At 39.1% G+C, this 15,614-nt stretch overlaps 1 long non-coding RNA gene across 1 annotated transcript; it reads right to left on the bottom strand.

Annotated features, from left to right (window-relative positions):
- Nucleotides 1-3,602: 3,602 nt before the first annotated feature.
- On the bottom strand, nt 3,603-12,774 carry LOC130143908 (uncharacterized). The gene is made up of 3 exons (XR_008819922.1): nt 12,574-12,774; nt 12,138-12,201; nt 3,603-3,721 (listed from the first exon to the last, which is right to left on the bottom strand). It is a non-coding gene; the product is annotated as an uncharacterized LOC130143908 (long non-coding RNA).
- Between the last annotated feature and the right edge of the window lie 2,840 nt (nt 12,775-15,614).

Below are 15,614 nucleotides of genomic sequence, written 5' to 3'. Positions count from 1 at the left end.
TGTTTCTAGTTGAGAAGGCTTCAAATACACAGTGATATTCTAACTTCAACAAAGCTCTTCTCTTAGCATCTAATATTTACAACAAGCAGCATGCTGTGTATCCAAAGAACGTAAACTTTAAGATGCAACTACAAATATTTACTACAGATTAGATACATAAAGAGAATGATCTAGACATTTTTTTTTTTACAAATTCCTCTGTTTGTATAGCCAGTAACAACACAGGGCACAAGTATATTTTCACAAATAATGTCACAGTTGCTGTCACTGCTTCTTCACTACTGTGACACAGTAGTTTCTCACTGATACCACAAAGTTGTATATAATGCAGCCTAGCAAGTGAGAGCTGCAACTTTTCGTGACCATACTAGCATACAACATCAGTAAATACACATGGCATGATTCTCACCTCAGTTGCTCTGTGTTTTGGGGGGATTAACTCACAATGCCATTATGTCAGTATACAGGTGACTTGCTGAAGCAAAGAAGTAGAAGGATGCTCATAGCGGTGTGAGAACCGTGCCTATGAAACAGAAATAATAACATGGACCATGGATAAATAAGAGGAGAGCAGGAAGACAGTACACCAGCTAGCAGAGTTGGTGGGGCACTCAGAGTGCAGTGCTCTATCACATAAAGCACTACACCCACCATCTCATTTCCTGAATTCCTGTGGTAGGATAAGACTCTGGGAGTAACATCATGTTCAGTTGGCCCATGTGCCCTGTCATCTTGGATCAATGATTACTTGGGTCAGGGATGTTGTGCAAACTCACCACAGCTCTCTTGCCCAGGTTTTCTCCCCAGGGATCTGGACCATTATGAAGGGTGCCATGAAGCGTTGGGGGTGGTCTTACCCTGACCCAGGTCTGGGATGTGCACCTACAGCCTTGGTCTCTGCTGGGCTTGTCACTAATGAACAAAAAAAGATGAAGGAAACAAAGGAAAGCGCCCTGGGTGCCACAGTTTAGACATAACCTCTTTGAGACAATACACAGGGCTGTTACTTCAAAAGGTACTACACTGGCCCTGGTAGCGACATACCCAAACATCCTAATGTTCATAAGACACAGAGGGAATTATTGAGAACTCATTTACCCTGACTTTCATGACTTCCAGCCTTTCCTGGCACCCTTTGCTTCCATTGATAAGCTTCAGCTGTAGTGCAATAAAAGCTTCGAGCCCAAGAAAAATGATGCTGCTCTTGCAAGTTCTATTGCCCAAGTATGAACTGTAGTAAAACAGAAAAGGGGAAGAGAGGAGCAGGAAAATTTATACAGTATTGCAGAAATTCTCTTATTAATAGGATTGTTCCTGCCAAATGACACCACCTTCCATTTCCAAAAGCTGTTTACAGCCATTTCCAAACCTATTTAATGGATTTATTTTTTTTATCATGTCTACAATTACACTGCTCTTGCTAAACGGAAAGTCTGATTTTAAACATCTCCTGCTTTCATTTAGTGAAATGTCTCATTTGTATAATCCAACTGCTTCTGTTCCTTGGGAAGTATTGTGTTGTGTTTTGGGTTTGTTTTTAATTTAATGGGTTTATCTTTCAGACTGCTTCAAGGTCTATGCTTTTTCAGGGAAGACTGGGGGAAAGACAAGAGGAGAAGAGGAACCTCCAATGACAGTTCATCCCTTTCTAAAGTGTTTTCTGAGTGAAGGTAATACAGCCTCTAATGTCTCTCACCTTTGAGTAAAGAGCAATCTTTGATAAATACCTTAAACAAAATATCCCAGTTTCAGTGGTTAAAAATATACGAAATGCACCACAAACTAAAGCAATACTATGACTCTCGACTTGAGAGAAAAGATTCATCCTTATGAAGCAAATATAGCTCTTAAATCCCATTTACAACTTAAAGTTTGAGGATTTAGTAAAAGCTGCATTTCCTGGGTGATAATTTTTTCTTAGCTACAACCTTATAATACACTATTTTTCCAGTAGAATTCACATAACAGATACTTTGACATAAAATGTAAAGTTCCTTTTATCAATGGAATAATGACTATTCCATAAATTATTTCAGTCCAATTGCAGTGCAACAGTTGTACTCCACAGCTGATCAAGCAGGACATGCTGCTTTAAAAAAAAAAAAAAAAACAACGGTAAAGCTTTTTATCTTGCATTCTAAAAATATACTGACTGCTTTCGTAGACCGGAAAACAAAAGTACTCCCTTCAAATTCCAACCACAATTTAGAAGGGTGCAAAAGAGCAAAATGGAGTCCCATTTAAAAAACCACATATCTTTGAAGTCTGTGAAGAATTTCCTTATTCTAGAGATTTTAAACACAGTGCCAGCAGTCATCCCTTGTACAGCTACTTCTCTGAAGTAGCTCCAGTTCCAGTAGAACTAACTTCCTCCATATATCTCTACCTGAAAAGTCTGATAAGGCTGTCACCAGAAAACCTCAGGAGCCAAGGGTCCAGATCCTCAAAGATGGATCAGAGGGAGTGAGACACCTTAACATAAATTGGGTGCTTTTGCAGATCTGTGTCTAAATTGTTTATTATTTCTAGTGACACATATAAGTAGTATTGTGACAATGTCAAAGAAATTGTAAAGAAAAACCATCACACTGATTTGAAAACTACCTATTTGGAGTCACCATTTACAGCACTCAGTGCTCACGTTATGCAAAAACCTCTCTGGAGCATGACTAAAATAGTCTATTAAATCAGGTTCAGTGATCTGCAATGTTTTTAGCATGGATCCATTCATCAAATAAAAAAATCAGGTTTAAATTCCTGTATATGAGCCCAAGGCTAAATTTCTCAACTTTGGTAGCTGGTCACAGCATTAAGCAGGTAGAAGACAGGTGGAATTAATTCAGGTCAGGAGTTAATACTCTGTATGCATAATTGTGTCTAGAGAGGAGAGAGGAACTCAACTACAGTTGTAGAAGAGAAAATTCTGTCCCAGACTGCCAACACCTTACATCCTACCTACGTACACTGCATTGTTTCCTATGGATGACGTTCCATATCTAACTCAGCATCATTCGGCACATGAAGAGCATGCTGGTTTTAAATCACCACAGCAGTTTCAAATTGAATTTGGCACCTACAGCAATGATAGTAATATTCATTTGTAAACAATTTAAATTCCACCATACTAGAACATACAGTTCAAAAAGCTCAGCAGACAGTAAAAAAACCCAAAAAAACAAGCACAGGTCTGTACAGGAGGCAGGCATGTTGTGTGCCATGCTTTCTTTACAGGTTGTTGCAAAGGAGCGTACAAAAGACTACTACAGTGTCTCCCACCATCCCAAGGGAACAAGCCTCTACAGGAGCAGCTGCAACAGACAAAACAAGTACAGCGGAAGCCTCGGAAACATTCTTCCAACTCCCATCCTTTTTGGAAGGGCTAAAAAGACAACTCCTGTCTCCCACCCCTTTAAGTTACAAGTTAATTTCAGGGGGAAAAAAAAAGAATTCTGAAGAGCTTTCCCATCTGCCTTGTGTAATTTAATTTTCACTTCAGATGTAAAGGACCTATAGCCAAACTCCACACTTGTTTACAGCAGTGTATTCCCGTATTTACTCAGTTATAACTAAATCAAAGTTTTCTGCCCCAGCATTCTGTTTACCTGACTCACTTGGCTCCTTTTACAGTGCCTTTAATGACACATCCAAACATTTTGTGGTTGGTAGCTGTCGTCTCCTAATCTTTAGTGACAGCTCAGCTTGATCTGTGGTGTCTTCTAGGCTTGGATAGAAAACAGAAAACAAAATAACTTTTTTTCTCCTTTTCATCGTCATTTTTCCTCATTTTTTTACTGAAGGTTCTTCTCAACAATGGTTTTCTGGTTTTCACTTTTAATGACTGTGTTTTCAAACTCTGAATTTTAACTGCTCCTCCCCACGGCCTGAAATGTTTCTCAGCATTTACACATGCTTAGGGAAAAGTTATCTAGTGCTAAAGACTTTAAATAAATTATTTTTCTATATTTATCAAAGATGCCTGATGTAGTAAAATTGCTGTAAAAAGAAACGAGTAATTTTTTCCCCTCATTTTGCCTCACCCCCTTGGCTTTCCATTTTGGAAGGGAAAGACAGCTAAAGACAAGAGCTCAGCACTGAAGGAAAAGCACGATGAAGAATGCTCTCGAAAGATGGCCTGCAAGACAGACCCCCAGTAGTTTTGAACAGCTCTGATCACTTGTAGTCATACAACTGAGAAGAAAGGAAGAATTTATCAAGCCGACACTAGCCTCCTTGCTCTGAGTGCAGGGACCTATCAATTTCTGTCTCTTGGCTAGTCTTTGTAATAAATATAGGCTTGGTGTGTAATGAAAACCAGCTGAGTGTTTCTCAAGGTACAGATGCTTTCTTTTCTTCTGATTCCAGCTAAGATTGTTCTTACTCTTCATAATCTCTCACAGCTGCCAAAAATCCATCTTATCATTGCATGAGGTGAAGTTTCCATTAACAGCTATTATGGTAGCACAGGTCAGGCGTCCAGTGTCAAATGAGCTGCTAAAGAGAAACACTGTGCTAGAAAATGCTGTACTAGAGAGAAAAACTCAACTGAGGTGTGTTTTATTATTAATTTGAATAGTTTTTATGTGCAGATGTGGCTGTGCTGTGCTGCTGACAGACTGATTTCTGATGTCCTGGAAAAAGCAAAGGAAATTTGGGGTGTGGAGGAAGTGGGAATATACAACCACTTGGCTGACTGAAGAAAAATTTTAATAGTTTTGATGATGCTCGGTTTTCAGGATGTCAGCCAAGCAGACTGACTGCCCCTTCAGGTTGGAGGGCTCTAATGAAAGAAGCTCTGACCGTAAACACCACTTGAAATTTTAACAATCACATTGCTGCAGGTGAGGTGCCTGACTCCCAGTCAACACAGGGGAATAAAATAAAATCAATAATAATAATAGTCCCAGGTTTCCAATCACTTAATGGAAAATGAGAAGTGTCCCCCAAAAAGAAACAACTCCATCTCAAATATTTTCATTTTTAAAAGTTCTTCTTCCAGTGAAAGCACCTAAATTGAACACATCTTTTGTTGATAGTGAATGACAGTATTTTAATACTCTTCTAGCATGATGATGGCGTAATTTTCTTTCGGAATTACCTACCTGAAAGCGCCTATTACCTGGAAGACATTTTGAATATTAACATTGTGTATGTGTCTTTATAACTATCTATCTATATGATAATTGTACCAAAGCTATAATCATACAGGTGTATGCACTGTGCGGGCACCAAATGTTAATTGTCAGTGTGCTACGATCTGAACAAAGAAGTAAGCAGATAAAAAAATTATGTGTAATAAGTTTAGGACTTGTTTTACAAAACCCCCCAATTTTAAAATAATGAAATGCATTCTTATTTGGGGAACTGTTACAAAAATATTAACTGTCATATATATTTTAAAAATTACTTTTGACATTTAAAAACACAAAGAAATTCAATATTTTCTTAAAATACAGGCTACTTTCCAAAGTATCAAACATTAATTCTTTCTACAATACCTCAACATTGCAGGCCCTCCATGTGTTCCGGCACTCAAAGATTCCTACAAGCCCTTTATCACCCATGCTCAAGGGCCTTAAATATACAACTACAGACAAAACTGATCCTAAACTGTCAAATTAATTTGCCTAAGATGGCAAATTAAGAGCACAGAGAAAGCTACAACTTCCTTGAACTTCCTTCTTCTTTGTGTGGAGAATAGGCGAGGGCACTTTGCTAAAGAGTAATTTACACTATAAATTACTACACCACGTAGCGTGTGGAGCTATTATTTCCCCCTGGCCTGTAATTCTGAATATGTACTCTACCAAACCATGCCAAAGCTATCAGACACCAACACGCTATTGCAATATCTCAGCAACATCCTGCTTAGCGAAGGTCACCCTTCCTCTACCAGAAAGTCACACCTTACAAGATGATGGGTCAGTCTCTATGGAGAATGAGGCTTCTTTTGTCAACCACTAGCATTTTACGTAGCATGGGAAAGAATTTCCCACACCAAGACATGAAGACCCTGCACTGTATTTAGTCCCATGTTATGCAGCTTAAAAAATCCCTACTGTATTTAAGCCGTTACAAAGCTTTTACAAAATTACAAGGAAGTACATTAAAACCCATCTTTTCTGACTGCATCTGCACCTCTGACAGTAAAATGGAGCAAATCCAGTACCAGGACCAAGGCTCTACCACCAGTACTTGGGGGGCAGCTTATGCTCAAGAGAAATAGGCAGGTGCTCTCTGCCAATGCCATCACCACAGCCACCCTGACCCTGGGGTCCCACAGGCACTGGCAGAGACGGAGCAGTATGGGCTCTGGAGGATAACTGGGAAGTGAAGGGCTTATCTGTAGTATCTTCCTAGAGCCCCACATACCTAACTCTTACTCTGTACCTTCTACAGTGAAGAAAGTCTGAAATAATACAGTACAGAAGCAGAAGATGCAGTAGTAGGTAGTTTTTTCTACCCTCCTCCCACAAAGGGCACTATGTTGCAAGCAGAGGTGGAAATTTCAGTGCTGAAGAGAAATCATCACTGAAGTAGACTGCAGCCACTCAGCACAGAGATATACTGTCTCCCTTAGTGCTAAAATTTCAAGAAAGGCATTAAGTCATAGATCTGATTCAAAAGGATGTTGAGTAAAACCCCATCCTTTAAATGGATTAATGAAAATATTTTTCATTTCTCTCACCTACACAAAATCTTGTTTTATAGAACATGTGGTTGACCTATAGACACCAAAGCGTTTGGTTGGGGTTTATTTCTTTTCCTAACTGGAAGAAGATTTACATGTATGTCAGGATTTCTGGTAGAAATCTGGTCTCTTCCAATGTATACTGATAATAGGAATACCAGATTAATGAGCATCTCAGTTGAATTAATGGAAACAAGGCATCAAAGTAAAAATGTACAGCACTGAACACAAGAAAAGAAGATATATTCTGCTATTTAGAATTGCACTTTGAGTAACCGTAACAGGTCACTAAGAACATTTCTCAAGATTTTTTTACACTCAAATCAATCTTCTGTAACCCGTGTTCTGATCCTCAATCCTGGGGTTCTCCTTAAATGTAAGGCTGGGTTTACACAAGGTTAAAATGGTTCAACAGTTAAAGCAGTAAAAAGGATTTAACAGTTGGACTTGGTCATCTTAAAGGTCTTTTCTAACCTAAACTATTCTATGATTCTAAAACATCAGCACTTCTACTGTCATCTCAAAATTACAAGTGAAAAAGCAGTAGGTATGCATGCATCTCTGACAAAATAATTTTCAAGGCCCCTGTACTTTAGCACATTTCTGTCTTCCAAGTAAAAATGGGAAGCCAAACGCATCCTGAAGGCAGAACAAGATGGACAAGGATACTTTTTCCAGGGTTGACTGAGGAAGACTGCTACAGCCTTTGCATCGGTTGCTGCTTCCTTTAGGGCTGGCAATCTGCTAAGCTGCCCTTTAAATCCCAAGAGGATTGAGTGCATTTGGCCAAGCTGCAATCTCTTCCCACTCTCTTTCTCACGCTCACTCTCTTCTTCTTAAAGAAGGGAAGATTTGATCACCCTGCTTCCAAATAGGCAGAGAGAGAGTTAGGAAATGCCATCCGAGGTGGAGAGGACCCCTGAGAAACTGTAACAAAACAGTACTGGATGACACCAAACAGCAACACAAGTATGACAAATCTGAGACAGTAACTGAAATCAAAAAGTAGGGAAAACCAAGCTAAAAAAAATTCCAGCATCAAGATGTAACTGTAGGCATGAGTGCGACAGGAAGCTGTAGAGATAAAAATGGAAGGTAAAGTTATGTAAGATAAATAAACATCAAAACTAGAGTGGAAATTAATGTTAAAGATGTTTGGCTTTTATCAGCATCACCCTTGATTTAGCTCATGATTCTTTTGCTTACTTGGTATACACATTTCTTTGTGACTACCACCAAACACCAGCGGCTGTAGATGAAAGACTTTGGGTATGATTTAGTGTGGCAGCTCCTGTATTCTCTCTAGTTTCTCTCTTCCTCACAGTATGAATCCAACACATTCATATGCACTGGAGCAGAAATAACAGTATTTCCAGTTAAAACTGTTATACAAATTAAGTTCTGCTTTGTTGGTTACTATTATGTCAAGAATTTTTTTTTCTGAGAATTTTTTAATAAAAGTAAGATGTTTCCATCCATGTTCCTTAGCCAAACTTTTGATTTCATTAAAAATTAAAAGTATGAAATTTGTTGAAAAAATTTTTGAATTGAAAAAATATTACCACAGTTGTGGTACAGATGCCTTATCACCACATTATCCTCCCCAATTAGGGTCTTTGATGAAGCAGCCTCTCTTCTGTTGCCTTACAATCCCTTCTCCTATTGAAGCACCTGGTGCTTCATGAGAGATGGCTGGGCCCTGGCCGCAGGGGAATAGAGGTGCATGAAACATCCCGTGTAGTTTTCCCTAGTTGTCATATCCACACTTCCAGACAGATTTTTTCATTGAGGTACCTTTGGGTTTCTCTCCACAGATAATTGAATTTCCAAGTAAAACATGAAATGCACAGTTTTATATAAAAAACCCACCAGCTTTGATATATAGTTTTCAACCTGTCCTACTCATTATTATACACTTAGTATTTCCATGTGTGCTGAGGAGATGATATTATACCTGGGTCAATCATATACACGCTGAAATACACAACTGCATCTTAAGCATCTGCAAGATAGTTCTGACAGACCTGGCAAACAACATGGGAGCTTTACCAGATCCTTGTTTCCAAGTTTAGTAACTGGAAAATAAAAGCATCTTGATGCATCAGGGCAGTAGAGCAAAACAGTATGTACTGACAGCGGCTGAGCTGGTTTTATTCTTTATATAAGTAGAACGTTGCATGGCTTATTTTTCTGTCAGTGAGCCAGAAGTTCATAGGTAGTGGGGCTAAGTTGATCCAGAGGTTACTGGGAAAGAATTTCACTCACACCGCAGCATGCCCTCTCAGCACAATGCTGGCTCCTTCCAGCATCTACTTTCTTCTCCCCTCCGCGTCCTTTACGTTTTTCATTATTACTGTTACATTCAATAAGGTAGCAACATATGTGTTATTTTTTCCCGGTCCAGCAACAGTAAGTGTTAAGTAGACGATAGTTCCAAAATGCAACGTGTATATCATATTTTGTGACTAACACAATCTCCCAATCAGGACATTTTGATCTTCCAGTTATAGCTAGGGACTTTTTCAGGAAATGATCTTTTTACATGCTCTCATAAACTCTCAGAATGTCTGGTTTTGGTTCACTCTGCTAAAGAACACCAATAGTTTCTCTTTGGTTTTCCAGTGTACGTTTATTGAGCTGATAAAGACTGCAAGATGTATTGAAAGAAACACTTGGTTTATTTTATTTTATTTTGGCAGTGATAAGAGAGTGGAATCTATTTTAAAACCAGGAGAAAAATAATTGGCATGTCCCAGTTATATTACATTTTATACATATGCATACATGAATGCATGCACACAGTGATATTAAAAAAAGAAAAAAAATTATGGGTACCTTCCTGACTTGCAGCCAAGCCACATAAATGCTAGCCAGTTCGTGCATTTAATTGTATCAGCATATAATGGTAGACAGATTTTCTTCCCTTCTGGGCTGCAGCATGAGAGGAAGCTTTCATAGGAAACAGGGGAGCGCAAGGTAAGGGGAGCAAAAGACCTCACTTCCATTGTAAAACAGAGATAGATTAAAAAGCATACACATCTAGATGATACACTGAAACATAGTGTCATGCCCTCCGTATAATTTATAGAATACATGCCTGAACTAATAAATGCCTTAGGGAATAGTTAGTGGTGAGTGGAAGCCTTGCTTAAGTACAGTGGTTACATGAAAATCAGCCTAGACTAGCTCATGTTCTGGTTTAGGTACAGGCAACAAAACAGAAGCTGCAGTTGAAAACTCAGAAAATCTGCTGAACTTTCAGCCCTCTTTGTGTCTGTCTCCTTTTTCACATACACGCAAACACATGCACAAACACACCCTTCAGTAAATTCCAACCAGGAAATAAAGAAAATTGCTTAAAGAAACAGATATTGCTGTCTTGTTACTATGGTCAGCTTTCAGCAGGGTATGCAAAAAAAAATACACTTTATGGCTTTTAAGCTTAAAACTCATGTTAAAGAACAAAAGTCTGCAAGGTCTTTATCCGGTACATTGAGTTGAAGGTAAGGTCATTGCTTGCCAGCAGGCTATGACTGACTCTAATTAAACATTTTTATACCACTCATCTGCTGCTGGGGAACATGTCATTAAAACACAGGAAACATTAATCTGCAGATTAATGCTATAAAAAGAAAACTTTTACTCAATCTTTACTTCCAATTAAAAGAAGCTTACAAAACATTAACCCTTAGAATTCTACAACAGCACCACCTAATAACAGCTCCAGGTGGAGGTCTGCCTTTGCTAACTGCCTGTTTCTTCATCTAGTCACACCAGTTTTGCCTCAGTGTATCTGAGCTACATTTACTCACAGCACGTGTACTGATCTGGTCTTTTGCCTGCATCATCACAGATCTTATATTAGGGAATTGATTAAGTGTATTTACTACATTTTGACTATTCGGAACAGATTTCAAATACTTTTCAGAAAAATGGTGGGTGATCTCTCTATAAACCCCTATGTCTTAGGAGCACAGCGTATACTATTATTTATTCATTATTTATCAACCACTGTGGTCCATCTTGAAGCAATTGCATTTCTGTGTGAAGGCATCTCTATGCTAGCTCCATCTGCTTATAAGACCACGCAATTTTTTGGACTCCGTTTTAAGGTAGGGGGGAAGAGGCAAAAGGAGATTTATGGAAAGACGCAGATTTCCATGCTCTTGTCTATTTACCAGCAGTATGCAATTTACTGTTGGTTGTGAGGTGCTATTTAGTCTCTTGAACCTCTAGTTCTCTCATCGAATCCGGCATTTATTCTCTTTCCTTTCTGTAAGGAACGATGTTCAAGATCAAATCTTTTAAAAAGGGATTTATAGCCACTGTGATTAGCAACACTTGATTGAGAAGGTATAACTAGTAACGTTCATTTTGTCTTAATACGCTGCTTAATTTGAGGAGTCCTTTACGGTTTTAGGGCATTTGCTTCCTATCGGTATCCATATATGAATATGTATAGATGAAGAAACAGAATATTTCCATGTTACACTATCTCAGTCTGCACATTTAGAAATTTAGCACACAGTTTCAACAGTAGCATATTATCACTGCTTTTACTTTTCAATCTTTTTTTTTTAATATATATATATAAATGTCTGTCATCCAGGCCTCAATGTTACACAAGCATTTAGTTAAACTAGTTAAACAAGATCAGATTGTTGCTGGAACCATGTTAGAAGTATTTACAGTAAAACTCATCTGGCTTCCAGTATTGTTCTGAAGCTGAAATTCAGAGCAGTCTTGAAAGTTCACAGAGGTTCATTAGCTTATTTGAGCAAAACCTAGTCTCATTTTCAAGTAGGCTTTGGCTCATATTTAGTCCTAGATAAAGGGCACAGTACGATAGTGATATGATTAAAATGTCTTGAATGCAAAACCTCTGTTCACTGTTATGATGTGGAAGAGAAACATTGTTTTGGTTACACATTCAACGCTCATCAAATCGGTCACTCACTTTCAGAGGGAGGTTTGCTGCTTATGCTCACCAATACTCACCATGAAGCTAAAGGATTTACACAGTCCGCTAAGAAGAAAATACATATCATGGGCAAATGAAAACATTGCCCGTTATTTAGGAAGTAAAAATGTCTCCTAAGCTGGGAAAAGCAAAGTATATTCTACCTTAACAAGAGACAAAAAGTGAAAATAGCATCCACTAAGTCCTCACATACTTCAGAATTTATTTCATATCATTATCATCACTTAATGGATTTATACATCAGTTGTTTCTTTTTGTCCATTAACCCAATGACCCAGATTTTGCCGCAGATCAGATCCAAACAAAAATCTTTCTAATCATACTGGAATGGAAGACCCTTAATGAAGTTTAAGGATACTCTGTAAACCTGGTTTGTCCTACCATGCCAGATTGCATGTTTCTAATCCACAGAGAGTTACAGCTAGTTTGTCAAGATTAAACAAGGGAGGAATGAAAAAGTATTATTACCTCCTCTGAGGCTTCAAATCAGTTTTCAGTCTGCTGTGATGACCCTGGCCACCTTCAAGGTTCCCTGGAGAAAAGAAGAAAAGGAAATTAATAAATAGGGATTCATAAAGACAGCTGCAGCTCTAAACAACATCTACTGCTCTCTTTTTTCACCCCTTAGTATATTGTGAAGAAAGAATGCCTCATCCATATGAAAATATAATAAAATTCATATGGGTTTTTTATATGGAAAAGGTATGTAATTAGTTATAGTTTAAAATAAAACATGAAGACTGGATGAATGTATGCTCACAGTAAAATAAAAAGCAGCACTTCTTGCCTTTTTTTTTTTTTTTAGAAAGGCTCTTTTAAAAATCCTAGTAAAACCAGCAGATGGACTAATTTCATTTAAGCTAAAAATAGTACACAGCCAGAGAAAGTTAAATTTGTGTCTCACTTCATAGGGAGTGTCAACCATACATTCAGAGGGATTCACTGTTTTGTGGGCCGCTTGGGATAGGTATCATGCCAGACGGATCGCATCACATCACAGCAATGTACTTTTTCATCCCAGTTCCTCTGGCATCTTTGCCTAGGAATCAAACACATACCTTTACTGCTTAACAAATCATTATCTTTACCATTTAATGCTTAAGAAAAGAGGACCAGAAGTCTCATTTGAATATTGTCCATGCAATTTTTAGCTCACTCTCTGGGTCCACTTTGGACTCTCCCAGCCAGGTCTCTTCAACACAAATGTTGAATACAGGACTTTAATCCTACAGCAATGCAGACTCAAGGAGTCACTACTCTATGACTGGCACTAGAAGCTCTTCCCTAGTTTGTGCTTAAAGATATAAATACAATTGAATGGATTTGTCCAAGACACGGCAGCATTTTCAGGAGGCAAGAAAGGCTTTTAGGAAACAGTCTTGCTCTGTGACCTTTTGGGACATTAGAAAAACTTATGGACGTTTAATCTGTACATCTTCACATATGACCAAGTCCCATTTCCATATATACTGTTTCTCTGTACTGCCTCTCTTTTTAAACAGATATGTCATGACATATCAAGAAAATTTCACAAAATTCCAGGTTTCATTGAGGATACTGTGATAAACTGTAAAAATGACTGACCACCAATTTAAAGAAAAGATCTACTCTGTCTAAAAAAGTAGAATCCACTAGTTTTTTGTGTTTCTCCTACTCAGCTATATGCAATTTTTGTACTTAACCGAAGCATTTTTCTTTCTTTCAGCTCAGTCTGGAAACGATCTTTCCTGATAGTTCATCACAGAGCAACTGTAGCTTTTTTAAAGCATAATTAACATACAAATAAAGAATAAATAACTTGGATTCCTGTTATGTCACTTTACAGATACACTTTGCAACATACCTTCTCTGAAAAAAAATATCCAAGCCCTCAAACAGGATCAGAGAAAAAGCTATTCTGAATCACCGTAGGAAGAAAATCTCAAAACCAAAACACAAAAGCAATGTCCTTCTCTCCTTCCCAAGAGAAAATACAGATCGACTGTATTGGCTTTGCGTGGCAAGATTTTAGGGGGCGGTGGTGAGTACAGGGGTGGCTGCTGTGAGGAGCTGCCAGAAGCTTCCCCCATGTCCCGCAGAGCCGATGCCAGGCGGCTGCGAGAGGGACCCGCCGCTGGCCGAGGCCGAGCCCCGGGGCGATGGTGGCAGCGCCTCTGGGGCAGCGCGTTTAAGAAGGGGGAAAATGGCACAATGGCAACTTCAGCTGGGGGGAAGAGTGAGACTGTGAGAGCAGCAGCCCCGCAGCCCCCGGGCGGGTGCAGGAGGCCGAGGGGCTCCAGGCCCTGAGCAGATCCCCCCGGCAGCCCCTGGTGCAGCCCCCGGCGGGGCAGGCTGTGCCCCTCAGCCCCGGGGAACTGTCTCCCGTGGGGGGGCCGCAGGCTGGGGCAGGGCAGGGGGCGAGGGGCGCCCACCGAATTCGCCCTGTCCCTGCCCTCAGCTGTGCCAGGGGGAGGTGGGAGAGACATCCAGCATTAAGTTGAGCCCAGGAAGAAGGGAGGGTAGGGAATTTGAAATCTGATTTGAAAGGTCATAATTTCAACTAATTTCCCCAAGCGGAGTCCGTTCTGCCCGTGCGGTAACTGGTGGGCGCTCTCCCTGCCCTTACCCCGACCCACGAGCGTTCCGCTCTGTGTCCCCCCTGCCCGGCTGAGGAGGGCAGGGACAGGCGGCTCCGGTGGGCACCTGGTGTCTGGCCAGGGTCAGCCCACCACACCAACCAACCAAACCAAATTACAGGAGTAGGCATGAGGAGGAAGGGGAAAGGAATAGGGATGGGAAAGAGCAAAGAGAGAAAGGGGTAGGGGGAAGCAGCAAAGAAGATAAACTTTTTGACAGGTGGTAAAAAATTTCTGGAAACACTGCTTTTACCTATAAAAGATAAAGAAAAAATAGAACACGCTCAGAAATGTAGATCTTTCATATTTGTACCAGGTTACAACTTCGGAATAGAATTACATTTTAAATCATAACTATGCAGAGTAGATAGTACTGGGTAATCCAATTTGTATTTATAATTTGAAGTATTGCAGAAGAACCACTGAGTGAAAAAGGAATGCAAACTCAGAATATGTGTTCAGCAACATTTGCTTAGGTGAAAAAAAAAACAAAACCAAAAACAAAACATAGATTTGCTACCGTTGCTCAATATTACATCTCAGCAGCTGGGTCTGAATGATTTATGTACTGAATTATTAAAAGTAAATCAAATAAACGCATGGGAACAGTAGGCATTCCATTTGCTTTCATTAAATCCCCCTCAGGTTATTTCTTTTATATATCAGCTATTTGACCAAGCTGACTGAAGGGCTGTTCAAGTGTCATGCTAATATTTTGGCATGCCCGATAAGCAGTGATAGAGGGGAAGACTTTTTCTGCCACTCTCATGAAGTGTTTCTGAAGTGTTTATCCACTTAATTATGACAAGTTGCGTTAATTAATACTGAAGGACCTTTCTGATGTGAAGTTCCTGAAATTACTGTAATCTCAGTGTTCTGAATATTTGCAGGACACATTTCTAAGAAGCTGTGAAATATATTTATATATACAAAACTTAAAATACATTTTCAGAGTTGCAATCATGTAATCTTACTATATTTTCTGTTCCCAAGTATCACAGTGATTAAATTTCAAAATTAGTTATCTTAATGAGACATAATATCTGAGAATTATTTTAGTATAATTCAAGTTAAACAAATCTAAAATACATCTTCAATCAGAAATGCTTACAGGCATTGACTCGGGCTTTTTTGCAATATGATTTCTTTGTACAGAATATTGTAAAACATACATAAATTCCATTCATTTTTAAAGGTTATCTTTTGGGTTATGTTCTCTGTTGTGCAAACTTTCCCATACGCAAAAAAAAAGAATTTCATTATGTTTTATTTTATTCTACTCCCAGTTATGCTTCTCAGGATTCATGAAAGCTCAGTGCTCTCATTCAAA

This window comes from Falco biarmicus, chromosome 1 (genome assembly GCF_023638135.1).
Source record: "Falco biarmicus isolate bFalBia1 chromosome 1, bFalBia1.pri, whole genome shotgun sequence".
In the NCBI taxonomy this organism is placed as follows: Eukaryota; Metazoa; Chordata; class Aves; order Falconiformes; family Falconidae; genus Falco; species Falco biarmicus.
This window is presented reverse-complemented; position numbering and strand designations above follow the sequence as displayed.